The 26,257-nt window shown below is 42.3% G+C and overlaps 1 protein-coding gene across 7 annotated transcripts in view; it reads left to right on the forward strand.

Annotated features, from left to right (window-relative positions):
- The first annotated feature begins 204 nt into the window (after window positions 1–204).
- The window catches only part of thrap3 (thyroid hormone receptor associated protein 3), a 113,690-nt gene continuing 87,637 nt past the window's right edge, over window positions 205–26,257 (forward strand). For 5 of the 7 annotated variants that reach the window (XM_033045446.1, XM_033045452.1, XM_033045450.1 and 2 more), the window contains exons 1-2: window positions 205–301; window positions 17,950–18,003. The gene's annotated coding sequence lies outside the window, so the exon portion shown is untranslated. The remainder of the gene's footprint in view (window positions 302–17,949; window positions 18,004–26,257) is intronic. The other 2 variants (XM_033045447.1, XM_033045449.1) reach the window with 2 other exon arrangements.

The raw sequence follows: 26,257 nt of genomic DNA on the forward strand, positions 1-26,257 counted from the left end.
GTACATAGATAGGAACGGTTTAAAATTATATGGGCCCCCACACGAGGGCAAATGGGACTACGGAGAAGGGGCATCTTGGTCGGCATGGAGGAGTTGGGCCGAAGGGCCAGTTTCCGTGCTGTCCGCCTCTATGCTGATGGAGGCAATGGCTATGCCGCGGTGCTGTGTGGGAGTTGTAGTTTGTTGTGCGCGGCGGGGGGTTGTGGGAGGCGGCGCAGGCGCAGAGCGGTGCGGCGGATGGCGAAGCGCGGGTGAGACGCTCGGTGCGAGGCAGACACGCGGAGCGGCAGGTCGCGGGCAGGTGGGTCCGGCGGGCGGGCGGGCGCGGCGGGGCAAGGCCCCTGGGGCGGGAGGGCGGCTTTGTGTGCCCATCAGCACCACCGTCGCCGCCTGAGGAAGGCCGGGCGATTGGGAAGGAGGAAAGGGGAAGAGGCTGCTTCGCAGCGCCAATCCGCGGGCCCGGAACCCGAGTGGAAGGGCCTGGCTTTTGGGCCTTGCCACCGGGCCCTGGCGCAGCGGGCCTAGCGGCCTTCTACGCCGTGGAGGAGGCGGAGGGAGCGGTGCAGGCCTCGCTGCCCGGCCGCACAAGGCCAACCGCTGCCAGTGCCGCCCCGCTGCAGGTTGACACAGGATCGGATTGCACGGGTTTAGGCCCGCAGCCACATCCTGGCTCCAAGCTCACCTCATCCTCTGATCCGGGAGTGGGACTCGTTCCAACTCCGGTCCACTCGGTTTCGCGCTTATTACCAACAAATGTCATGCATCCGGTCCGAACTGCGTAGCTCGTGTCAATTGTTAGGATTTTGCCTCTTATCAGTTGTAACCTATCAATTTCCTTCGAGATTAAATTGAAAGTTTTATAATTGGAATTGATGCTTTTTTTAGTTTTGGGCTGTAAGATATTAGAAGATACACAGGTTGTCGAGGGAAAGGTAAGTAAGTGTTGGGTCATGTTTATTCTATATTTAAAAAAAAACTTGGATTGGAATTAGAATTGTTTTTCTTTTGAAAAGCTGTTTATGAGCAGTCACCTTGAACTGCTGTGTGCAATAGGTGTTTGGTCTAATGACAAATAAGTATTGGAGATTAGTGAGGGAGGGTTTTGATTTGGGATGAGTTGCCATGTGACTTATGCTCATTTTCTTCTATGTGTTAGATATTAATGGCATGTTCTTTTCAAGAGATTTTGATTGATTGCTGCATTGCATTTTGCTGGATGCACTGCTGTAGTTGGTAAATTTAGGGTATGGTAGTGGCATATTGGTGAAGTTACTTGATCTGGTCTTAACCAACAATCTAGAGACCTAGAATCAAATCCCATCATGGCAGCTGTGAAGTTTAAATTTGGGTGAGTAAACTGAAATTAAAGCCTCCAAACAATAGCCTGTACATAGGGTGCAAGTTGAATCAGGAGTTAAACTTGGCATGTAGCAAAAGTAATGCTGTGGTTGTTATGGGAGATTTCAACATGCAGGTAGACTGGGAAAATTAGGTTGATACTGGACCCCAAGAAAGGGACTTTGTAGAGTGTCTTTGTGATGGATTCTTAGAACAGCTTGTATTGGAGCCTACCAGGGAGAAGGCAATTCTGGATTTAGTGTTATGTAATGAACCGGATTTGATAAAGGACCTCAAGGTTAATGAGCCATTAGGAGGCAGTGACCATAACATGGTCAGGTTTAATCTACAATTGGAGAGGGAGAAGGGTAGATCGGAGGTGTCAGTGTTACAGTTGAATAAAGGGGACAATGGGGCCATGAGGGAGGAGCTGGCCAAAGTTGACTGGAAAGATACACTAGCAGGAATGACAGTGGAACAAAAATGGCAGGTATTTCTAGGAATAATACAGAAGGTGCTGGATCAGTTCATTCCTAGGAGGAAGAAAGATTCCAAGGGGAGAAAGGGATGACCATTGCTGACAAGGGACGTCAGGGACAGTATAAAAATTAAAGCGAAGAAGCACAACGAAGCAAAGACGAGTGGTTAGCAAGAGGATTGGGTAATGTTTAAAGAACCACAGAAGATAACCAAAAAGACAATACGGGAAGAAAAGATGAGGTACGAAGGTAAGCTAGCCAAGAATATAAAGCAGGATAGTAAAAGCTTCTTTAGGTATATGAAGAGGAAAAAATTAGTTAAGACCAAAGTTGGACCCTTGAAGGCCGAAAAAGGTGCATTTATTATGGGGATCAAGGAAATGGCAGATGAGTTGAACAGGTACTTTGGATCTGTCTTCACTAAGGAGGACACAAACAATCTTCCTGATATAGTAGTGGCCAGAGGATCTGGGGTGACGGAGGAACTGAAGGAAATCCACATTAGGCAGGAAATGGTGTTGGCTAGACTGATGGGACTGAAGGCTGATAAATCCCCAGGGCCTGATGGTCTGCATTCCAGGGTACTTAAGGAAGTGGCTCTAGAAATTGTGGATGCATTGGTGATAATTTTCCAATGTTCTATAGACACAGGATCAGTTCCTGTGGATTGGAGGGTAGCTAATGTTATCCCACTTTTTAAGAAAGGTGATAGAGAGAAAACAGGGAATTATAGACCAGTTAGCCTGACATCGGTGGTGGGGAAGATGCTGGAGTTAATTATAAAAGATGAGATAGCCGAACATTTGGATAGCAGTAACAGGATCGGTCCGAGTCAGCATGGATTTACGAAGGGGAAATCATGCTTGACTAATCTTCTGGAATTGTTTGAAGATGTAACTTCGAAAATGGACAAGGGAGAGCCAGTGGATGTAGTGTACCTGGACTTTCAGAAAGCATTTGATAAGGTCCCACATAGGAGATTAGTGGGCAAAATTAGGGCACATGGTATTGGGGATAGAGTGCTGACATGGATAGAGAAGTGGTTGGCAGACAGGAAACAAAGAGTAGGGATTAATGGGTCCCTTTCAGAATTGCAGGCAGTGACTTGTGGGGTACCACAAGGCTCGATGCTGGGACTGCAGCTATTTACAAATTACATCAATGATTTGGGTGAAGGGATTCAAAGTAACATTAGCAAATTTGCAGATGACACCAAGCAGGGTGGCAGTGTGAACTGTGAGGAGGATGCTATGAGAATGCAGGGTGACTTGGACAGGTTGGGGGAATGGGCCGATGAAGTTTAGTGTGGATAAATGTGAGGTTATCCACTTTGGTAGCAAAAACAGGAAGGCAGATTACTATCTAAATGGCGTCAAGTTGGGAAAAGGGGAAGTACAACGGGATCTGGGTGTCCTTGTACATCAGTCTATGAAAGTAAGCATGCAGGTACAGCAGGCAGTGAAGAAAGCGAATGGCATGTTGTCCTTTGTAACAAGAGGAATCGAGTATAGGAGCAAAGGGGTCCTTCTGCAGTTGTACAGAGCCCTAGTGAGACCACACCTGGAGTATTGTGTGCAGTTTTGGTCCCCTAATTTGAGGGAGGACATTCTTGCTATTGAGGGAGTGCAGCGTAGGTTTACAAGGTTAATTCCCGGGATGGCGGGACTGTCATATGCTGAGAGAATGGAGCAGCTGGGCTTGTACACTGGAGTTTAGAAGGATGAGAGGCGATCTCATTGAAACATATAAGATTATTAAGGGTTTGGACACGCTAGAGACAGGAAACATGTTCCCGATGTTGGGGTAGTCCAGAACCAGGGGCCACAGTTTAAGAATAAGGAGTAAGCCATTTAGAACGGAGATGAGGAAATACTTTTTCTCACAGAGAGTGGTGAGTCTGTGGAATTCTCTGGAATTCTCTGCCCCAGAGGGCAGTGTTCTCTGGATGCTTTCAAGAGGGAGCTAGATAGGGCTCTTAAAAATAGCGGAGTCAGGGGATATGGGGAGAAGGCAGGAACGGGGTACTGATTGGGATGATCAGCCATGATCACATTGAATGGCTCGAAGGGCCGAGTGGCCTACTCCTGCACCTATTGTCTAAAACATTGGTAACTTTTAGTGATGACCACAAAGCTTAAAACCTGATCAGCGTCACTCACTCCCTTGGTGGAGGATATTGCCATCTGAAATGTGACTTTAGACCCACAGCAATAGTTGATCCTGAATATGGACTTTTAAAAAGCCCTGCACTGTTCTAGGGAATGAGTGATGGCCAATGAATGTTGGCTAACGATGCCCACAACCCCAAATAATCAATAAATAAAATCCATTCAAATGAATGAATAAATAAATAAAGCAATTGATGGTACACAGTGCTGATACTATGCTTGGATGGTGAAGGTGAGCAGTTTTAAGATGGTGGATGTCATCTTGGATGATTGTTTTATCTTGGATGAATGCACATTTCTTGAATATTGCAGATGCTTCAAGCAAATGAAAGGTATTTCATCACATTGATGATGTGCATTGTAGATCATTGAATGGTCTTTGGAAGTCAGCAGAGGTAGTGCTAGAGAATAGTGTTGCCTTGCTGATGTAGCCATGACATTTGTATTGCTGGTCTCGTTAAAATACTGGTCAGTTAATTTTTTGAGGGGGATTTTATGGTGCTGGTGAATGTCAAGATGAGGTGGTTAGTCTAGTTGGAGATGGGTGTCCCTTGGCCGAATCACCAATCATGTTCCAATGATAGTGGATGGAATGTAAGTTTGTGCTTTGATAATTTTATTAACACCAAATCCACATTTTCTGCCGCTCTTTTGGTGTTAGTTTGTGTCTGGGAAGACAAACATTTTCACACTATTACAGGCCTTTATATTTTTATGTCTGCTTTGTTTGGCTTTGGGAGTAGGTCAGGATGTGAGAGGACGAGTGCAGATGTGGTGCGTGTTTTACTGACATGATCTGAGAAGGTAAGATTAAAGGCAGGATGAACACAACAAGCTGGAGTAACAGCGGGACAGGCAGCATCTTTGGAGAGGAGTGGGTGATGTTTCGGGTCGAGACCCTTCAGATGATTAAAACCACTCTGCCTTGAGGAGGAGTATGTATTGCAGTGCAAGCTCATACAATTGCATCAGGCAGGGACCTCTCTTGCTGTAACTGTATGATTGTTTGTATCTGCAAGTCATATGATTTTATTTTGTTGTGTACCTTTATTGGCTTCATCTTACTCTTTCAAGTTCATTGCTCCTTTTGAACTGTACCGTGTCAACAGATCCCAAGCATCCCTGGCTGTAAATGATTAACTGAAGTCTTGCATCCGTGGTGCTCCTGGTAAATCTTTGTGCCTTTAATATTCTGCCCAAGAGTTTGTATTTAACTGTACAGAATTGGACAATGCGTTTTACAAGTCATTTATAAAAAATAATAATAACCATTAATTTTGGATTGTATGCTTTCAGTTGCATTCATATATTGCCCATTGATATGGTAATATGCCATATAATGTAGCAATGTTACAAAATTTTGAGATTTTAAAAATCAAGTCTAATTTATCCCATCAGATAAAGCATAAAAATAAGTTTAATTTGACACCTAATTCACTTTCATACTCGGAAATTAGCATCTTGTTCCCTATTGCTTTTTCATTGACAACACAAAAGCTGTGATCGAGAACAGTCAAAAGCTCATAACTTTCTTAAAAATTAAGAGAACTGAAAGAAATTTTCAGTTATTATAGATTGAAGCATTCTGAAACAAATATGAAACAATCTTACTTAGATGACTTGAAATTAAAGCATATAATTAGTTAGTTACCTAATTGTAGCTAATTACAAAATTCAATTACTAGATCTAAACATCTATCCATTTCTTAAGAATAGATTAACATTTTTAAATAGCCTAAGTGTCCAAATAACATTCACACAAGAATTCACAATATAACATAATTTTAAAATCTCATTGTCATGGGTTTATAGGCCAAATGGAAGGAATTTAATGTTTAATACCTGTAAATTAATGGCCATTTAAATCAGCTTGCGAGTGGGTTTTTCTGGAACGCTATCAATTGGAATGTTGCGGTTGCGGTGGATTTAAACCCGTATCGGCAGCAAATACACTGCCGATTCGTTCGGGGGAAAAAATCACCGTTTCGCTACTTAAAATGTGAATTAAATGCATCTTAAAAAACACTTTTATACATAAAAATAAACTACTTTCTTTTACCTGTCCCCTGCGTAAAATCCGTCCCCGTTGTCGGCGTTGACGGTTTCAGAAGCTGATTTTAAAATCACTCCAGCGAATAACTTGTCGGGCGAATTAAAAAAAAAAAAAAAAGAAAATTCGGCCGTCGGAACGATTCCTCAGCCAAAACCTGCACTCCAACAAAATATAATCCAGGACCAGGAGTGAGAAAAATGCGTTTTAACCCCGCCCCCCCCCCTCCCCCTCAAACGCGCCAAAATCGCGCACACGGCCAGTGGCAGAATTGCAGCGCCGCTGAAGGTAAGTATTGTAACATACCTATATAATGACTCTCGGGAGGAAGTGCAAAATCAACTAAGCCAGGAAGTGGAGAAATGGTCAAAAGCTAGGTCCAAGAGATAATATAATATGCCCAGACAGCCTTTGACCATTTTGAGGAAAAGGGTGTTGGAAGATCAAGACTACGTCTTGCTTAAAACGCATGCTTACTGGGCAGCAAGATCCATGGTCGTCTCTATGCGTCTGTCTGGACGACTTGAAATGAACATCGCAAACACCAGAAAGTTACCAGCAAATCTCTCAAAATCCTGCAACTTAATTGGAACCAAGTCAGTCAGCTAGGGAATAACCAACTCCAATGATAGATTACCCACCTCACCTCAGTATTCATCAGCACTATCAAATCCCCCCAAAATTTAACTGACCAGAATCTTAATAGGACCAGCAATGTAAATGTTGAAAAAAAGTGCTGGAGTAACTCAGTGGGCCAGGCAGCATCCCTGCAGAACACGGATAGGTAATGATTTGGGTCGGTATCCTTCTTTCAACCGATTGTAGCTTGTAGGTGGAGGGGTGGGGAAGAAAGCTGAAAGTGAGGAGAAGGAGGAGAAAGTGTGGCAGGTAAAAGTGAACACAGGCTAGAAAGGGTTTTAGTAGGCATATGGTTGGTTGGACAAAGGCCTGAGATGGAAAAAAATAGCAGGTGTGAAACAAAAGGCTTGAATAGTTGCAAATTGTGATGCCATTTGTCTCGCACATTCTGTTTTTTCATCTATGGCCTTTGTCCAACCATCTGCGTATCAAAACTCCCTTCGCTCGCTTCCTGTGTTCACCTTTTACCTGCCATGCCTTTGTCTTGTCTCTCTTCCTGCTTTGTTCCCACCACCTGCAATCAGTCAATGCCACACGCCACATCTGCACTCCTCCCACATCCCTACCTTCTCCCAAAGCCATACAAGGCAGACATAAAAATGTAATAGCCTGTAAAAGTGTGAAAATGTTTGTCTTCCCTGACATCAACTAACATCAAAAGAGCAGCACCAAAATATAGATTTGGAGTTAATAAAACTTTTATCAAACCCAAAATTATGTTCCTTCCACAGTGTCATAGGAACATGAAAGGTGATCCACCATCTCCAACTACAGACTAACGATGGGATGCGATAGAACTTTATTTATCCCAGGAGGTGGATTGATCTGCCAATAGTCATAAAACACAAAATATATGAAACCATCAAAAATACCCCACCTTATCTTGATATTCACCAGCACTGTAAAATTCCCCCCAAAAATTAACTGACCAGAATTTTAATGAGACCAGCAATGCAAATGTCATACCTGCATCAGCAAGGTAAAACACACTTCTCCAGCACTATGCCTGCTGACTTCCAATGTGATGAAATACCTTCCATTTGTTTGAAGCATCTGCAATATTCAAGCAGCTTGCATTCTTCCAAGATGATATCCACGTCTTTAACACTGACCCTCTTCACCATCTGAGTGCAGAATCAGCACTGGGTACCATCTGATATTTTATTTTTTCATTATTTGGGTTGTGAGTATTGTTGGACATCACTCAGAACAGAGCAGCTTTCCTTCTTCTCCCCCCCCTAATCCTCCTATATTTAGTCTGAAGAAGAGTCCCAACCTGAAACATTACCTATCCATGTTCATGTTATCCAGGAATGCTGCCCTACTGTTGAGGAATGCAGAGTTATGCCCCTGTCCCACTTTACTGTTTTATTTTGTGAACCAGCATCTGGACCATTCTTAGTCATGTGTGTGACCAAAATATGAAAATTGTGGAATACATCTCTTCTAATTCTGAAAGCACTGCAGGTACATTGTTTTGTACTGTATACATGATTCATATTTTTTTCAGTTTATCAAGTGAAATTTTTATGCTGACAATGTTTGTTTAGGGTCAGAGGTCAGATATGACTAGTCACTGGTGTGATCTCACTAGCATTTTTTTCCATATCAGTTTTATCTTACAAACTCTGAGAATTTAAAAAAGCTAGAATGTTCATATCTTTAGCAGATATGCTTTATAGTTCTGTAGGTAGGAAAATAGCAACGGATAAGATTAATCTCTTACTATAATTTTTTGATTTATACTTTATGTGATACCATCTGGTCATGTGTGTGACATTTTGGTTCACTTTCCTAGGAATGGCCCATCTGCAGTTCCTTGTTTCTAGCAATATAAATACCTCTCCAAGGTCATTGTGCCAATCAATGACATACTAACTACTCTGGGTTTTTGTTGCGTGTGCCATTTGTGTAGGATATTGAGCTCCTGAAACACACTATTCCTTGCTCTCCTGGGAAGAAAGACAGATTCAATTATATGCCCAAATTGTCCTTGGGAAAAATTGCAACATTCCCATTAACTCTTGGGAATCCATGGCACGTGGTGGCTAAAAGCAAGGAAGGTCAATTTGGGATGGTTTGAGAATTTGGAATTCTGTTTTTAGGAGCACATAAAAGCCCTGCATAAATGGCAGAAGGAGCTCCACTTCACAAACTATACATAGGCCTGAATTTTTGGCACCTTTCCCCATTATGGATGAATCTCTGGTTCTCTCACAGATATCATCAGTTATCTCAGAACCTGAAGACATGTAGTAGAAACAATTAGAAATCCCAAGAAGAACATAGTATGGTCCAACAAGCTCGGGCATTTGGGAGAGGCCAATACATACTGGTCTTGATTACAACGTCTACATATTGTAAATGAATTTGTATAGAAATGGGAATGTGTGGTTAAGATTTGGATTTTAAAGCTTTGGGTTAGATAACTGAACCTATGGCTGACAAAGAATGGTCACCCCTGAAGGAAAGGGGAGAAAAGTCCATGGTTAAGTTGCAATTGATATGTGATGTTGCATTGTCATCACTTTTCATTAATGGGAATTTTAGTACCATTTAAAATAGGTGATACGTTGACAAATAACTAGAGTTGCCTGATGCTTATAAATTGGGCATTTCAAATAGGTTAAGATGTGTCAATCAATAACTGTAACTAAAGTTGTTATTGTTGAAAAATGCATTTCTCAAGCTTAAACCTGTTATCTAAGCTCAGAACTTCCTGTCCAAACTGTAACTCCTTTTGCTGTTTATTCACTTCCAGGGATTTCAGGGTCATAGATAGTAATAGTGCAACAGAAAAGATCTATATTTGTTTATGCAACCTAGTCTTTGTATCATAGTCAGACTGAACCATATACTTTTTGTGTAATGGATTGTATGGCAGTGGCAAAGATACATTGATTTCTACCCATATACCTTGTCCAAGCTCAAATGCCTTTATATGTTGCTACCAGCGAAGGCACGCTTAATGGCTGTTACACACATTAGACACAACAGATCTACTGTATTTTATTCATCTGAAACTGTCCTTTTAAGTTGGCAAAATATGAGTTGTGTGAGAAATTTGTATTACAAAGTTGGTGATGGTGAGTTGACTAGACTGGAGAAGCAAGAGTAATGTCAGTAATCCACCAGGCACATTCATACTCCCAGAACAAGTGGGGAAAGACTGCCCCCACTTTCAACAGCTGATACCTATGATGGTTGAGCACTTGCCCCAGGCTGCAGGTTTGTTATTTTGGGTTCTGTTTATTGTCAAGTCCAGGACTTCCTCATCTTTTACCTGAGCCAAACATCCTTTAACAACTGGGATGAGTTAGAGGAGGACATTCTTAAAAGGGGAAGCAAAAATGTGGCTTCGTTTTTCAAAACCACTCCTGCCTTGAAATTTGAGCTATTAGAGATTGGAGCATCTTTAATGGTTAAGTACATGCACAAAACTAAGATGAATCAGAACCCTTAGGAAAGTAGCTTCACCGCTATGTGTCAAATACTGCAGGTTCATAACTGGGGATTTCCTAGTAGCTCGAGGTGTTAAAGCTGCAAATTGCTGCGGCAAATCTTTTTGGGCATGTGCTGCCCTGTCCAGGCTCCAGTTGGTCTCAATGATCTAGGGTATAAAAGAGACATTCATCTTGAGTGTGTACTTGTGAGAATCACCCAGCTGAAAACCTTTGTAATTAGTTTGAAATGTATGTATTTGGGGTCAATATTGGTGGCCTAATTGGGTAAGTTATTTGGTGAGTTGGATAAATAACTTGCCTAGCTCAGTAAGTTATTTTGAAGCCATGGAAGTCTGGATTATGAAAGTACTGTACTACCACAGCGTTCTTGGATTAGGAGCTTCAAGATGGTGACAGTAAAAGAGATTTAATATATGCTGTGCGGCTTCAAGGGATCCTGCAGGGATGGTGGGCACGGACACAATCTGCTTTTTCTATTCCCCCCCCCCCCCCATAAATGTTTGCCAACATTTGTGCTTGCATGGCAACATTGGCTCTTGTGAAGTAATGGAGGACAATATATCGAATATTGGGTGCTCTAGTATAGAATATATGGGCTGCAATTTGTGAAAAGGAGAGGGTGTAATGGAATTAAAAAGTTGAACATCTTTGCTCAAGCAGACCTGAAGTTACAGGTCGAAAATCTGTTTCTGCCTAATCTGTTCCAACCCCCATGCTTTTCAGGTCACGTGCGATTTATGCGATGGCATTGTGCCAATAATTGAAAATGTTTGAAAGGTACAGTAGTTTTGAGTGAGTAGCAACTGTAAAGTAGGATCTTGGAACATGCTGCTGGGATTGGCCATGCTTAAGGCTGCATATGCAAGTCATTGAACAGAGTCCTGTATTTTTCTGAGCTGGGAATTGGGAGATGTGGATAAGAAATTTGGAGAATCGCAGAAACTTGTTTAAGCCGTGCTGGAAGAAAATAGTACCTTGAGCCTATTCCAAAGAATCATTTGCCCATACCATTCAGCTCCTAACCCGACATTAATCATCACAAGTAAACACTCCACACACAAAAATCTTCTGTATTAGTTTAGCCTCTATTCAGAGAAGCTCAATACAGATTTATGCTGCTTATGCTCATAGTTTAAGAAAGAACTGCAGTTGCTGGAAAAATCGAAGGTAGATGAAAAATGCTGGAGATACTCAGCGGGTGAGGCAGCATCTATGGAGAGAAGGAATAGGTGACGTTTTGGGTCGAGACCCTTCTTCAAACTCCCTTTTAATAAATGGAGGGATCAGGTAATGAAAGCTTGGATTAAGCTTCAATGACCAAGGGATTCGGTGTTCTTGCACTATTTGAGCCTAGAGTAAGATGATGTTTGTGAAAGTTGAGCTGGGAGCTCAGCTTGTATTAGAACTAGAGTGGACTTTGATGGCAGCTGGTGAGCTTGGATATATTGAGACCACTTGATAAAGAGAATTGACTGTTTTATTGAGTAGGAGGATGTCGGCGATGATGAGTATTGCAATACTTATTTTTACTTCTACTTTTGTTGTTTCTTTGAATTTTTTTTAATACGTAGTGGCTCTGTGCAATTTAGCAATGTCAATACTCTAGATGTCACAAGGCTTAACAGCAACCAGTTTGTGGAAACCGAAGAGATAATGGGAATATAATGCTTTCTTAATATTGACAGAGGGATGAACACTGTCCTGGACAACAGAAAGAACTAACTATCAATCCTTTATTGGATTGGTGCCAAAGACAAAATTCATGTCTGCAAATAATTTAAATTATGGCAGGCCGTGGAGTTAGTTTGTTTGGCCAAAGTAAACTGGAACCTGAATAATCCTGAAATGACCAGTGATGGTAGGTGTGCTTGCTATGCTGTGAAATTTAACAATTAGCACTTGGTGCTTTGACAATTGCATTTTTCAAAAATGTGCAGTGACGAATTTGAGGTATTTCGATAGCTTTCCATCTTTTTGGTTGAAGCGAGCGTTCTTGTTGCTCTGTTTTACGACGTAATTGTATTTGTGGCAGTTTTATTGCTTTTCGTTATTTTAAAATATGCATTTCTGGCCTGGTGTCCCCATTCCACCCCAAGTAAATTGGATGGTTGGCGGATATCATCAAAGTGGTAGCAGATTAGTCATCTGTCGTAGAAGGTATTAATAGGTTGCTTTCAAAGAGCAAATGAGGATTCTTCCCTCCAACCATCAGCTGGCCTCACTGAAAATAAATTCATTGGTCATTCATCTTTTTGTGTGTAAAAATTGCTTGCTACTTTTCCTCTGGAATTTATTGACTGAATGTTGATGTCTGAAGAAGGGCTCTGACCCAAAAAGTCACACATCATTTTTCTCCAGAGATGCTGCCTGCCTGGAGTTACTCCAGCGCTTCGGTATAAACCAACATCTGCAGCACTCTGAAGAAGGGTCTTGACCCAAAACGTCATCCATTCCTTCTCTCCAGGGATGCTGCCTGTCCCGCTGAATTACTCCCGCTTTTTGTGCCTATCTTTGGTTTAAACCAGCATTTGCAGTTCCTTCCTACACATTTCATCTGCAGTTCCTTCCTACACTCGGTATTCGTGGAGTTATGGTGGTGTATAGTGTGTCTTTTTTTCTACGATTCTATTCTCTCTCCCACCTCTCTCCCTTCAACCCGAGAATAGCATTGTTATTTTGGTTAGAGGTAAAGGCTCTTTTTAAAAAATCTAATGGCCGATGGGAGTTTCGAGACATTCTACAGAATTATTTCAAAGTTCCTGGTAGAGTATTCAAATAGCATTTGTAAAGTATTCATATAAAATTGTCATGCCACCAACATTTCCATAAAAACTGACTTGGAGGCATTCGAGAGTACGCAAGGATTTGCATAGATGAAACTAGAACTGAGGTTGTATGTCAGAAAATGGTGGACTACCCAGGTCTCTTTTAAAATGGAGGCTGTGTGAAGATCTAAAATGGACTTTGTAATTTTGAAGTTTTGCTTGGATTTATTTTCAGTTGTATATTCCATGCTAACATTAATGGCCCACTGCTCTAAACCTGCTCTAACTCCCTTTAACTGACTTTTATAGGACATCGCTATATTCTCCTCCTTCATAGGTTTATGGCAAGACTGATTACAGATATCTATATCCACATGACCATTTCCTACAGCAAGTTTCATAATTTTAATTGGCCACATGTCCTCGGCCTTTCTTTTGTGAGAGAAAGGCTTTGGGTTTTCATCCTTTCCTGATGGGCATGACCTCTTGCTTGGAGATCATTATTCTCCTGATCCCTTGTATCCATTTTCTAATATGATGACCAGAACTCTACACAGTATCCCTAACTCTGTTCTAACTAGGGCTTGGTAAAGTCATTTTAGATACTGTTGATTTTAGAATTAAAAAAAAATACCTTCGGTGTTTTTGCTAGTTGCATTCTTTTAGTTTTACTTATCAGCTAGGGTTCATTTTTGGGCTGCTTGCATATTATAAGGAGCTTTGCTGACCTTTGGATCACTTAATCCCCACAGATAAGATTCATTTTTCCCCACTAAATTCTCTACTTTACATTTTTAGTTCTTTGCTTCCCTTCGTGATTAATTTTTTACTTTCTGGAATCTTTTTTACTGAATTGTTGTTTCATTTTTCAACTGATGTTGGTATCTCTAAATATAAAACTCTAAATACTTTCCCCTTTCTATCTTATCTAAAACCTCATGTCTTGTCCAATGAATAGATGTGAGGTGACCAAGTTATTGGACAAATATCCAGATTGCTGTTGTAGTAGCCGTAAATCACATTGCAATGGTTGCTGCTTCCCAAAGCTATCTTGGAGAAACCAGGAACTGCAAATGATAGTATCCACGAAAGGACACAAAGTGCTGGAGCAATTCAGTGGGTCTGCCTATCAATATCCCCCTCGCCCCTGTCCACCTAATACTTGCTATGCTTTGTTCCTGCCTCTCATTTCTTCCAGCTTTCTTTCCCCCTCCTTAAACCAATCTGAAGAAGGGTCCCTTTGCACTTTGTCTGGAGTTAATTCATTTTAAATACCATTCAGGCACTGGTGGAATGCTCTCCACTTGGCTGGATGAGAACAGCTCTAAACACCCTCCTGATGTTCGACATCGGACTGGACAAAGTGGCCTACTTAATTGGTACTTAGAAGCACTTACAAAATCTCTAATTGCCATTCTAATTCCCTTTCCTACATGGATTTTATGATCTACATTTTGTTCCTGAAGTTCGGTGACCAGAATGGAATGGAATGATCTAATTTGTACTTTCTGTCAAAATGTATCACTTCACACTTTGTCAGAGAAATTCAGCAGGAAACGGCTCTTCGGCCCACTGAGTCTGTGGCAGCCATGTCATCCACTTAGATGTAATTTTATTTTATTCTCCCCACATTCCCATTGATTTTCTCCCACTCACTTACATACTAGGGATTATTTACAGCGGCCAATTAACCCACCACCCTTTGGGATGTGAGAGGAAACTGGAGCACCTGGGCGAATCAACATGGTCATGGAGAACATGCAAACTACAAAGACAACGCCCAAGGTCAGGATTTGACCTGGGTCATTAGAGCTATGAAACTGGCTCTGTGCGTTGCACCCACACGCAAATGGTGTAGTGAGGATTTGTGTTAAATTTCATCTGACAATGGTGTGTCTATTCAGTCACACAATCCATGTCCATATTGCATTCCAATACTAAAAAAAGCAGAGTTAGAGTAACTCCGCGAGTCAGGAAGCATCCCAGGAGAACATAGATAGATGATGTTTTGCGTAACTGTCTTCAGATTAGTGAGGAAAACTGGCCCATGAAATAAAAGCAGTATGGACGAGGTTTGTGTAAGAAATGCATTCCAAATACTATCCTGTTTACCATACATATAAACTTTACACATGGCAACATAATCTGTGGTCTATGCAGTAACCCCTGAGGGAAAAGCACTATCTCTTCATTATGAAAAACTTACATTTTATCAGCACACTTTGCTTTAGCAAACCTTTTGTCCATACTACTTTTATTCATGTGCTTCAGTTTTGCTCACCAGCCATTCACGCAGGTCTTCACTAAAACATCAATTGTATTCCTTTCTGCAGTTTTGGACAATATTATAAGGGCAATCCTTTGATCTATTCCTTCCTTTTTACCACAGATGTATTTGACCTGGTTCTTGTTTGAATGAGTCACATGATGTGCATCATGCAAATCCCCTTTTATTTATTCCTTCTTATCATCTCTTCTTAAAAACTTTTTATCATTTAATTAGCTTTGGCTTTGGCTCACTTGTCACCATGTGGGAATGCACTGTGCCGGCACTATAGACTTCTAAATCTACCTGTTGCTCTTACAGTTTTATCATCCAATCCTTAGTTTCATGTTATCTTCACCAGATATCCTTTCACTTCATTGACTGTATCCCTCCTCTGACCAAGCAGTTCTATATTGAATTGCTCTTTGGCCTTCTCCATTATTCATCTAGGTCTTCTGCTGTCACCGCTTCCTCAGGAGTCCTCCCAGTGATCAACCTGGGCCAACTCATTCCCAGTACCAGGTCCAATGCCTCTTCATTTGTTTGACAAAAAAAGTGCTTAATTTTTGTCTAATGTGCACTGCAGCAAAACCTGCTTTTATCCACCAGAAATGTCTGCAGCAAACATGACTTTAACACTGCGTACAGTGTTGTGATCTGAAGCCAATGTTAATTGGCCATCCAATTGCAATGATTCCATGCTGAGGTTTGCGAGAATTCTGCCGACCAAAAACTCCCACTTAGGTTGCGTATAGAGAAAACATTTCAAATTTTTGGGAAATCAAACAAGATGTTGAGGTAGAGTGCAGTCTTTTTTTATCTTTCTGCCATTTAGTTAAACAACCCAGACATACTGACCTTGATGTTCTACTGACCTTGACAGGTGTATAGGTGCAATTCTTGCAGTTATCTATCATTTGTAACTTGTATGCTAGGTATAGGATTTTTTTTTAATTTAATGGCTATTAAATGTGGCTTCTGTGCAGGTACAGCCTGATCTGTGTACATAACCAGAGTAGCTGGACATAAATCCATTGCCCATGAGGAACTTCTATCCTCCCTCCCTCATTTCACTGGAGATGGCTATGGCACATCAGAGAATCCAACTGCTGCAGTTAGCTTTTTCTGCCATTGAACTGTGGTGTGGGTTCATGTGAGCGCTGCAGTCTCCTTCCCACCTCAGTCCAAATGGTTTTGAAACCTTGGCACAGTGCCCTAAAAATTTCCCTGCGATAGACTACGTATGGTGCGATAACCCAATCAACAGTCAGCCATTTCAAAATGGGAGAAAAAATTGGGGAGTCTGAGATATTGAGGCATAGGTAAAGTTTATACAGAGTACATTTATGTGCTTTTGATATTAAGCTTGTTAAGATCCTTGGCATACATCATGAGACCAGTCAGGATAGGCATCTTGGTCCTGCATGGGAGTGAGGTTAATAAGGAAGGAAGAGGGTGGGAGTATTGGGCAACAGCTTCTCACCCAGAGCTTAACCAATTCTTGGGCTTCCACTGTCGCTTGGGTTTTCGTGAAATTTAATAGGTGTGAAAATTCAATGTACTCATTTGAAATGTGAAACGCCTAACGTTGCAGCTCTAGATTATATCCTTCTAAACATAGTCCGTGTTTGGAGGGGGCTTTGATAACCTGTATTACACGTGACTGAAGAACTTGTGGAACTGGAATGTCCTCAGTGCTGACAGCAAGCAGAAGAGATAATAAATTGAGTATTGCACACAATGTGTATTGCATTTGATTGGGATTTTCAGTTGGATATGTAGGTCCCAAATATATTGGGATAGCACCCTTTCGAATTGTTGAATAGATCTACTGCCTTGATTTATTGGTGCCTCTTAACGTGTAACTTTCAATCCAGAATTTGAAAGTGAGTCGCAGTGGTGCTTTACTGTCCGAAGTAGGTATTCTTCTTGCGGAGGTAAATGTGGCAGCTATGGCAAAACCGCCTGAAGAGCAACAGATACATGATCAGTTGACCTTACTGTTTTGCTTCATCTAAAATCCCATCTCCACAGCCTACTTCTGTTTTCAGAAGATGTACCTCTTTCATTATTTTCAAAAAGATTAGTGAAAATAGAAACGCAACCCAACCCTGTTCTGTATAGCCGGAGATCAGACTGTCTTCTTGATTGCAATTCTATCAACCACAATCATTGAAGTAAACACAATCTGAATGTACATTTAGACCTTTTCATGTCCTCTAAACATTCTAATAAAGTATTCCTAAAATTATATAGGTATAATGCAACAACTATTTTGCCCAAAATAATGTCTCAAAAATAATAATGATTTAATGGTCACAATCTATTTTAGATGCGGTTTCGGAGGTTTCATTAGAACTTGAAAATGGTTCCGTTCTTGCCAAATTTCGAAATGCACCAGAACAAGGCTATGTAATAAAAAAGAACTGCAGATGATGGTTTATACCAAAGATAGACACAAAATGCTGGAGTAACTGGGTCAGGCAACATCTCTGGAAAAAAGGGATAGATTACGTTTTTGGTCGGGATCCTTCTATGGCTATGGTTTTACATGAGGACTGAATGGTTGTTCCTCAGACATTGTAGAAATATCTCATTACCAGATGGAAATGCAGACTCAGTTGATCTCTGAACTTTCTGACTCGGGTGAATGTTGCCAACTGAGCTAAACATATATGGTGAGATGTTTCACAGCAGCCTTCTCACCCCATTTTCTGTGATACAATCTACTGTTTGTTGGTATTTCCCTTTACCTCACTATGCTTTTATTCTTGTTTCAGGTTGCTGTGTGTACTGGGATAGAGGCTCTTTTTGCAGTAACCCTATCGTAACAGGTATGTTGTAACATTAACAGGTTCATATAATATTATGGTGTACTAAACCTCGAATGCTAGATTGCCCAGCGAGGCAGGCAGTATTCCATGGGGAGAGAAACAAAGTCAGGCCTTTTGGTTTGAAGATCCTTCAGTCCATAGCACTGACTATTACTGATTGCTTTCATGGCAGTTGAAACTTTGAGTTCAGAATTCAAATGTGATGCCTCTCAAATTATTTTTTTGTCTACTTACTGTCGACTTGTCTTGAGCTGACCTATTCTGGAGTCTACTTGCATTGGCATCAACCATACTTCACTTGGTCCTAATTCTGAAACATGAGCCCAAATGGTGAATGCTGATAAGTTTTATAATTGTAATAATTGATGTTATAACCAAGCCATTTCTTGCCTTGGTGAATAATTGTGAAACACTGAAGCCATTTCTAAAACCATAGCTGCAGCCTTGCTATTGATTGTCTGTGAATTGCAGAATGGAACGTGCATCTGGGGTTTTCTACTCCATATGGTTGAGTTCCACACTCTTCACCATCTGGCCTCTGTGAATCCTCCTCTAGCAGAACTGAGTTGATAATGCCGATCTGATATAAAGTGCGGGATGCTTTGCTTAATGCCAGGGAGGATTAAGTGGTTGGGCTGAGTTAATCATTTGCTGGTCATTTTGTATAAGCCCCGAAGCACGTTGGGCTTGCTGTACAGTTCAGCATCCAAAGTAGTCGTACTCCTGGGTTATGAGCTCCAGATTTATGAGCCCCTTGCATTTGATAGCCTAGCAGGATGGATGGGGTAGAATTTAGTGCCTGCTGTGGGGCTGATGTTCTCGTCTGCTGGGTGGAATGGGGGCATTTCTGCGTGCCTCAAGTCAAGTCAAGTTTATTCATCACATACACATACGAGATGTGCAGTGAAATGAAAAGTGGCAATGCTCGCGGACTTTGTGCAAAAAGACAAACAAACAAACTATAAACGCACTCATAAACACACACATTTCTTTTACATATTAAATATTGGAAGGAAAAACGTTCAGTAAAGTTAGTCCCTGGTGAGATTTACAGTCCGAATGGCCTCTGGGAAGAAACTCCTTCTCAACCTCTCCGTTCTCACAGCATGGCAACGGAGGCGTTTGCCTGACCGTAGCAGCTGGAACAGTCCGTTGCATGGGTGGAAGGGGTCTCCCATGATTTTATTGGCTCTGGAGTTGCACATCCTGATGTATAGTTCCTGCAGGGGGGCGAGTGAAGTTCCCATAGTGCGTTCGGCCGAACGCACTACCCTCTGCAGAGCCTTCTTGTCCTGGGCAGAGCAATTCCCAAACCAGATGGTAATATTACCGGACAAGATGCTTTCCACAGCCGCTGCGTAGAAGCACTGGAGGACTGCTCACTCTCCTACCTCAGCTGTTTCTGTGATCGTCACCCACATACTGTGTTCGTTCCTTCCATGTTGAGTGCATAATTAAATCAAGTGAAAATAGGAGATGCCACAGATATTTGGCAATTGGGCCCAATTTCGTGTTTTCTATTGTTTAGTGAGCTGCCAAAAACAAAGGTAGACAAAAATGCGGGAGAAATTCAGCGGGTGAGGCAGCATCTATGGAGCGAAGGAATAGGTGACGTTTTGGGTCTAGACCCTTCTTCATACTGATGTGGGGTTGGGGGGGGGGGGGGGGTGGGCGGAAAGAAGAAAGAAAGAGACAGAGACAGTGGGCTGTGTGAGAGCAGGGAAGGGGAGGGGAAAGAGGGAGATAGCAAGGACTACCTGAAATTGGAGAAGTCAATGTTCATACCGGGTGTAAACCACCCAAACGAAATATGAGGTGCTGCTCCTCCAATTTGCAGTGGGACTCACTCTGGCCATGGAGGAGGCCCAGGACAGAAAGGTCGGATTCGGAATGGGAGGGGGAGTTGAAGTGCTGAGCCACCGGGAGATCAGGTTGGTTATTGCAAACTGAGCAGAGGTGTTGGGCGAAGCGATTGCCAAGCCTGCGCTTGGTCTCACCGATGTGGAGCAGCGGCTGCAATAGATGAGGTTGGAGGCTAAAACAAAGTAGACTTTACTGGGATCTGCATGTTTTTCTCACACATGTTATTGGAGGGAAAAGACGAAATCAAAGAATTTAAATGTATGAGCAAGTTAAACCAGGCAGGGGACAGCGGTTTGGGTAGAGGAGCGGAGGATCTGGATAATCATTTGTTCTAGATGGATTTGGTGGGAATTGGGTGCCAGATGGTTAAAGTATTGGCATGTAGATAGGCGTGGTATTCTCAGTCCACTCTCTCGCTCTCTCTCTCCCAGAGCTACAATAGAGATCCTCTATCCTCTGGCATCTTTACCAGTCCATCAGGACGACACAACCAAATACTGCTTTCACTCTCCTTTCATCATGCCAAAGACTCAGTTCTATTACATTGCCTTCTAGTCACATTGAGTTTAAGAAATTCAAATTATAAACATAAAAATAATTGTACTGTTTCCATTTGCATCCTGCTCACCCATCTTTTCCCCCACTTGTCATTTTTTTTTAAATCTTGAGCTGTCATATCTTTCATCATGGTCTCTAAATGCTTTTCACCCAATCACAGATGTAGAAATATAGAAAATACAAGCAGCAATAGGCCATTTGGCTCTTTGTTTTTTTATTCTCTCCACTTGTCATTTGAACCTCACATGAGGTTCAAACGAAATTTGGTTTCTGCAGTCACACAAGAAAAGAACCAAGACACACACCAACACAATTTACACAAACATCCATCACAGTGAATCTCCTCCTCACTGTGATGGAAGGCAAAGTCTTGTCTCTCCCCTGCTCTCCATTCTTCTCCCGATGTCAAAGTCAAACCCCCTGTGGGCGCTAACAAGTTCGCGGCCATTTATAGCCGCGACGGGCGATATAAGGCCCTGCTCCGGGTCTTGATGTTGGAGCCCCCGGCGGGCGCTATCAAGTCCGCGGCCATTTAAAGCTGCGCCGGGCGATGTAAGGCCCCGCTCCAGGCCACTTTCAACCCCACAATTCGGGCGGGAGAAGTCGCCGTTGCCGGTGCCCCGCAAAGCAGTCTCCCACCGGGGACCCGCGAGCTCCCGGTGTCACCATCCACCGGAGTCGGGTCGCAGCTGCGCGCCACCGCAGCTCTCCACGCTCCGAACTCTCCACGCTCCGAAGCTGGCCAGCTCTACGATGGTAGGTCCGCAGCTCCGCCGGCTCCGTGACTTGAGCCCCCAGGTCGTTCCAGTTGGAGGCCGCTCCACGGTGCTAGGCCCCAACTACAACGGAGACCTGACAGGGAAAAGGTCGGGTCCCCGTGCAGGGAAGAGATTTAAAAGTTTCCCCCGCCCCCCACACATACACATTTAAAAGCCCACTACAAACTATACCCTCAACGGGACAAAAACCCCCCAAAAAAACAGACAGACTGCAGAGGCCGCTGCGACGTCGGTCGCGCCGCCCACCCAAGGCAACACAATCGTACTTGCTCATCCACTTTTGTACTCTGTACCGGGATTAAATATGTTGTGAGATTAAATATATTTCTCAGTGACTTGGCTTCTACAGTTTTTGTGGTAGAGAATTCTACAGGTTTGCAGTACCCTGAGTAAAGATACAGTTAATTTCAGTTTAGTTTATTGTCACGTGTACTGAGGTGCAGTGAAAAGCTTTTGTCGTGTGCTAACCAGTCAGCAGAAAGACAATAATATATGATAAGGGAATAACGTTTAGTTCAAGGTAAAGCTAGCAAATTCCGCGCAAGGATAGTCCGAGGGTCACCAAAGCGTTAGATGGTAGGATGATTCAGTTGCCTGATAACAGCTGGGAAGAAACTGTTCTTGAATCTGGTGGTGTGCGCTTTCACACACCTAAACCTTTTGCCTGACGGGAGAGGGAAGAACAGGGAGTGGCCAGGGTGTGACTTGCCCTTGGTTATGCTGCTGGCCCTGCCGAGGCAGTGTGAGGCATAAATGGAGTCGATAGAAGGGATGTTGTTTTGTGTGATGGTCTGGGCTGCGTGCACAACTCGTTGCAATTTCTTGCGGTCTTGGCTGGAACTGTTCCCAAACCAAGCTGTGATACTTCTGTTCTAAATGACATTCCCTTTAGGCTGATGCTATGGTTCCTGGCTCTAGACTCTCCATTCATCCTGCAGTTAGTCTGTCTTGTCCTGTTTTTAATTATATTCGTTGAGTATCTTTCTTTTACACTGCAGTGAATATCTTGTTTGTCACTTGTTCTTGAATGACATGTCAATAGGTCGTGTGTGCAGGTTCATGGCTACCACTTCTTATGTTTCCTCACTTGCTGCGTTGATATTCTCCCAGCACCAGAGGACCTGATGCCCTGACGTGCATGACGTGGATTATGCCGAAGGAGTAGATGCACAGAAATGACCACTCTTGTGTCCAGACACATCAGGTTCCCGTGACAAGACAATGTCAGGATTGGTAAAGGCTCCAGTCAATATAACTAGTGGTGCAACGAACAGATCCGGGCCACTCAGCCCTAGAGACTTGTGTTCAAATCTGACTTGAGTGCTTTCTTTGTGGAGTTTGCACATTCTACATGTGACCATGTGGCTTTCATTTGAGTGCATTTTCTTCCCACATCCCAGAGACGCAGGGTGATTTGTTATTTGGCTGCTGTAAATTGCCCAGAGTGTGTAGGTGGATGGTAGAATGTGCAGAGAATAAAAAGTGGTATAAATGTCAGATTAGTGTAAAAGGGTGTGTGTTGGTCTGGACTCAATGCGCCAGTTTTCGTGCTTGTATGAATTTAACCAACCCAATTCCTCCCCTTCTCTATACATCAGTCCTGCAATTCCAGGAATTAGACTTTTAATTCTGTTCTTTCTTAGTTTCTCCTTTTCCTGAGTCAGTACATGTTCAATGCCTCTTAATTATTTTTTTCTGTTCTGATAAAAGGTCATTAACCTTATTTATCTTTCCAGAGATGTGGCCTGACGGAGTATTCTGAGTATTTCCTGTTTTTTCTGCAATTAGGTAAACTAGGTCGCAAGCATTATGTACCCATCTCAAATAGCGGTGACTCCATATCCTTTTAAGGAATCCAGTTACAAGTTAATCATTTGTTGGAGGCTTGTTTCAAAATTCTGATGTGGATGACGTCCCATTATAAATGACGTCCCATTTTGTAACAAAAATGGTATAATTTACTCTGTATTCTCTAGTAGGATTTTGTGGGGTGCTTGCTCCTCACAATCAAAATTCATTTCAAAATTAGCTTGTAACAGTCCTCCTAAAAATCAGAATGTGAGGGAGGATTGTTGGAGCTGCTTTTTAAATAAAATCACTGCAGTTTCAGAATTTCTCTGGCAATCTATTAATCAAAAGTTAGATTTTATGCTCATTTCATGTTACTCCAAAGCAGCAAAGTGTTCAGATACCAAGTCTGTGAGACCTCCGTGTCATAAGAACCGATGGATCCATTTGAAGTAAAGACGGACATAAATGAGCTCTTGTCGACTGGAACCGTTTAGTGCATTTTGTGGTCTCTTAATAGTTTACGGGTGTTGGCAGATCTTGAGATGCAGGCTATAGGATTAGACAAATTTATTTATTTTTCCATTTCCCTATCTCTTTATTTTACTTGGGAGGAGTCGAGTTGAGCAATTTTTGAACATTCAGAGTTGCCACATGAAAGGATAATGTTCTTACAATTGCTGCTTTATGTCTTTGTCTCTGTGCTATGTTGCTTTTTAATTAGATATTTTTGCATCTGGAATGACGCTCTGACAATGGAAAGTAATGTGGCAATTTTGACAGATAAAAGTCAGTTTTTGCAATATCATAATCTTAGTCTTCTGTCTAGCGTTATTCAACTTATTAGTGAGATGCAGTGAATGTCTTTTCCAAGTTATTCAATTCAATAAGTTGCTCATGTTTTATCCCAATCTGATGATCAAGCTAGGCAGATGTAGTTTGGTCTAAAGGCGTTCAGAATGTAAGGCGGTCAGGAGAAGTTGTGTCAATGCTCAAAAAACATGCATGATCGTTTTATACATTGGGCTGGGGGGGGGGGGGTGAGGGAAGGATGGCTGTGTGGAAGGAACATTACTCTTGTCTGTTGGCTGACAACAATGTCACTGTATTGGAGCTGAGTGGAGCGCAAGAACACACCATTCTATTGTTTAGCCTGCAATGTCCATTTACTCAGAAGACAATCTATTCAAAGAGTAGAGTAACTGAAACTATTCTCCAAAAAAGCAGACTTATTTCACCAGAAAATTGCACTAAGATAGTTACCAATATATTGTGTGTACACGTGTTATATGGGCAGAAAATGAATGTCACCTGACAATTGATGGAAATTATTCAATTATCTGCACTTGGGCTAGGAATAGCATTGTGGATAAGACTTGGCTTTCGTCACCGTAGTTATAGATGCAGAGTGATTGTTGCAGAAATCACAGATATTCGATCTCCATAAATTTAGAGAAAAATATGTTCATTCATAATTTGTATATTTTGAATATAGTTTGGACATCTAAATTATTGCAACTCAATGTTGATACAAAAGTACAATGCAACAAATGTGATTTTATGTGTTATGTAAGTATATGTTAGGATTTACTGTTGTATATGTTAACAATTTTTATTTTCCTTTGGTCGATTCTTATGGGAATGTGGGTAAATACACTTGAGCAGCTCCATGATTTATATCTACATTTTTGTGATACAATGCTATCTGTCATCGTTGGTTATTACAGCACAAAAAGAGACCATTTGATCCATTAATTTCATGGTGGCTCCTTCCTGGTTCTTCTTCTTGCGTAAGGCATGCACAGCCTAAAGTTGTAAGACAACTTGTTAGGTTTAATCTTCTGTTTGTGCATGCCAGGTTGATTGCATTCGTCGAAACAGGATGGACCACGTGAAGGTTGCACCTTCTTGGTTGATCACATCAATCCTATTCTCCCACATTTTTCTGTAGCCTTGCAAATGATTCTCCTTAATGTTTTGTCAGTTCTCTTTTGAAGGAACTAATTCTGTTTCCACAACCCTTACAGGTGGTGAATTTGTAAGCACTGGAAATGTTAATACACGATACATTTATTTGTCACATGTACCAATTGGTGTGGCCAGTGAAATGTGTGGTCACCATACAGCCATACGAATAATAAAGAGCACAGAACACGATAGTCTTTTCCACAGACATACCACACAGCGGGATCAAAGTTTCCCACTGTGAGGGAAGGCTTCAATTCAGTCATCCTCCTCTGTTGTCCTCCTGTGGTCAGGGGGGCTCCCGAACCTTCCGCTGTCGCCGCTACAGACGGCCTGATGTTCAGGCCCGCTCGCCGAGGTGATGGAAGTCCAACGTCGGGACTGGAGGACATCCTCTGCGGCTTAGGCATCCGAATCGGCCACCTCCTATCGGAGTCCATGGCTCCAAGAGTCCACATGCCGCACTGGTCGGAGATTCAACGCTGGCGGCCCTCGCAAAGGGCCCAGGATTCCGCGATGTTGAAGTCAGTGCCGCCCGCGCTGGAAGCTCTTCGGACCACAGCTCCGATGTTGAAGCAGCAGGCCCAACACTCTGGAGCTTCAACAGCTAAGGCATCGCCTTCTCCGCGATGTATCCAGCGCTGCGCCGCCGCTGCTGAAGCTCTGGTCCGGTCCCCGGCAGGAAAGGTCGCTCCAATCAAGTTGGTAGGCCGCGAGGAGGGGGACGAGGACGCGACTCGGAGAATAGTCGTTTCCTCGCCAGGAATTGACTTGGAAACGGTTTCCCCCTTACCCTACCCCCCTCCCCCACATAGAAAAGCTAAAGAAATCTCCAACACAAACTTTTAAAACTGACTAAAAAAACAGAAAAACAGACAGACTACAAGCTGAGGCTGCCATCAATGCGGCGCCCCTAGTCATTACCTCATTTGCTTGGCATGTACTTGAACTAATCAATTTTTTTTGACATTGCACTTAAGGTGTATTATTTATGCATTATGAAAGCATTAGTTAAATTAGATATTTTAGTTTCATTGCACCTTCTGTGAATGTTTTTATATTTTCAGTACCCTAATTTAATCGATGCAATTTGAAACAAAGGTATTTGTAACTTGAGTATGGTTTTTGCATATGATTGTGGAATAGTGTGCCAGTGTTGAAAACCAATTGTTTCAAGTGAAGCTAGACCATCTGTGTGACTCTTATCTGTAGATCCAATGCAGATTAGATGGTAACTGGAGTTCCAGATATAGTTTCCCAGTTCTAGGAGGATGGCTATAAATATGCTACAGTTTACTGGG

This window comes from Amblyraja radiata, chromosome 27, assembly GCF_010909765.2.
Source record: "Amblyraja radiata isolate CabotCenter1 chromosome 27, sAmbRad1.1.pri, whole genome shotgun sequence".
In the NCBI taxonomy this organism is placed as follows: domain Eukaryota; kingdom Metazoa; phylum Chordata; class Chondrichthyes; order Rajiformes; family Rajidae; genus Amblyraja; species Amblyraja radiata.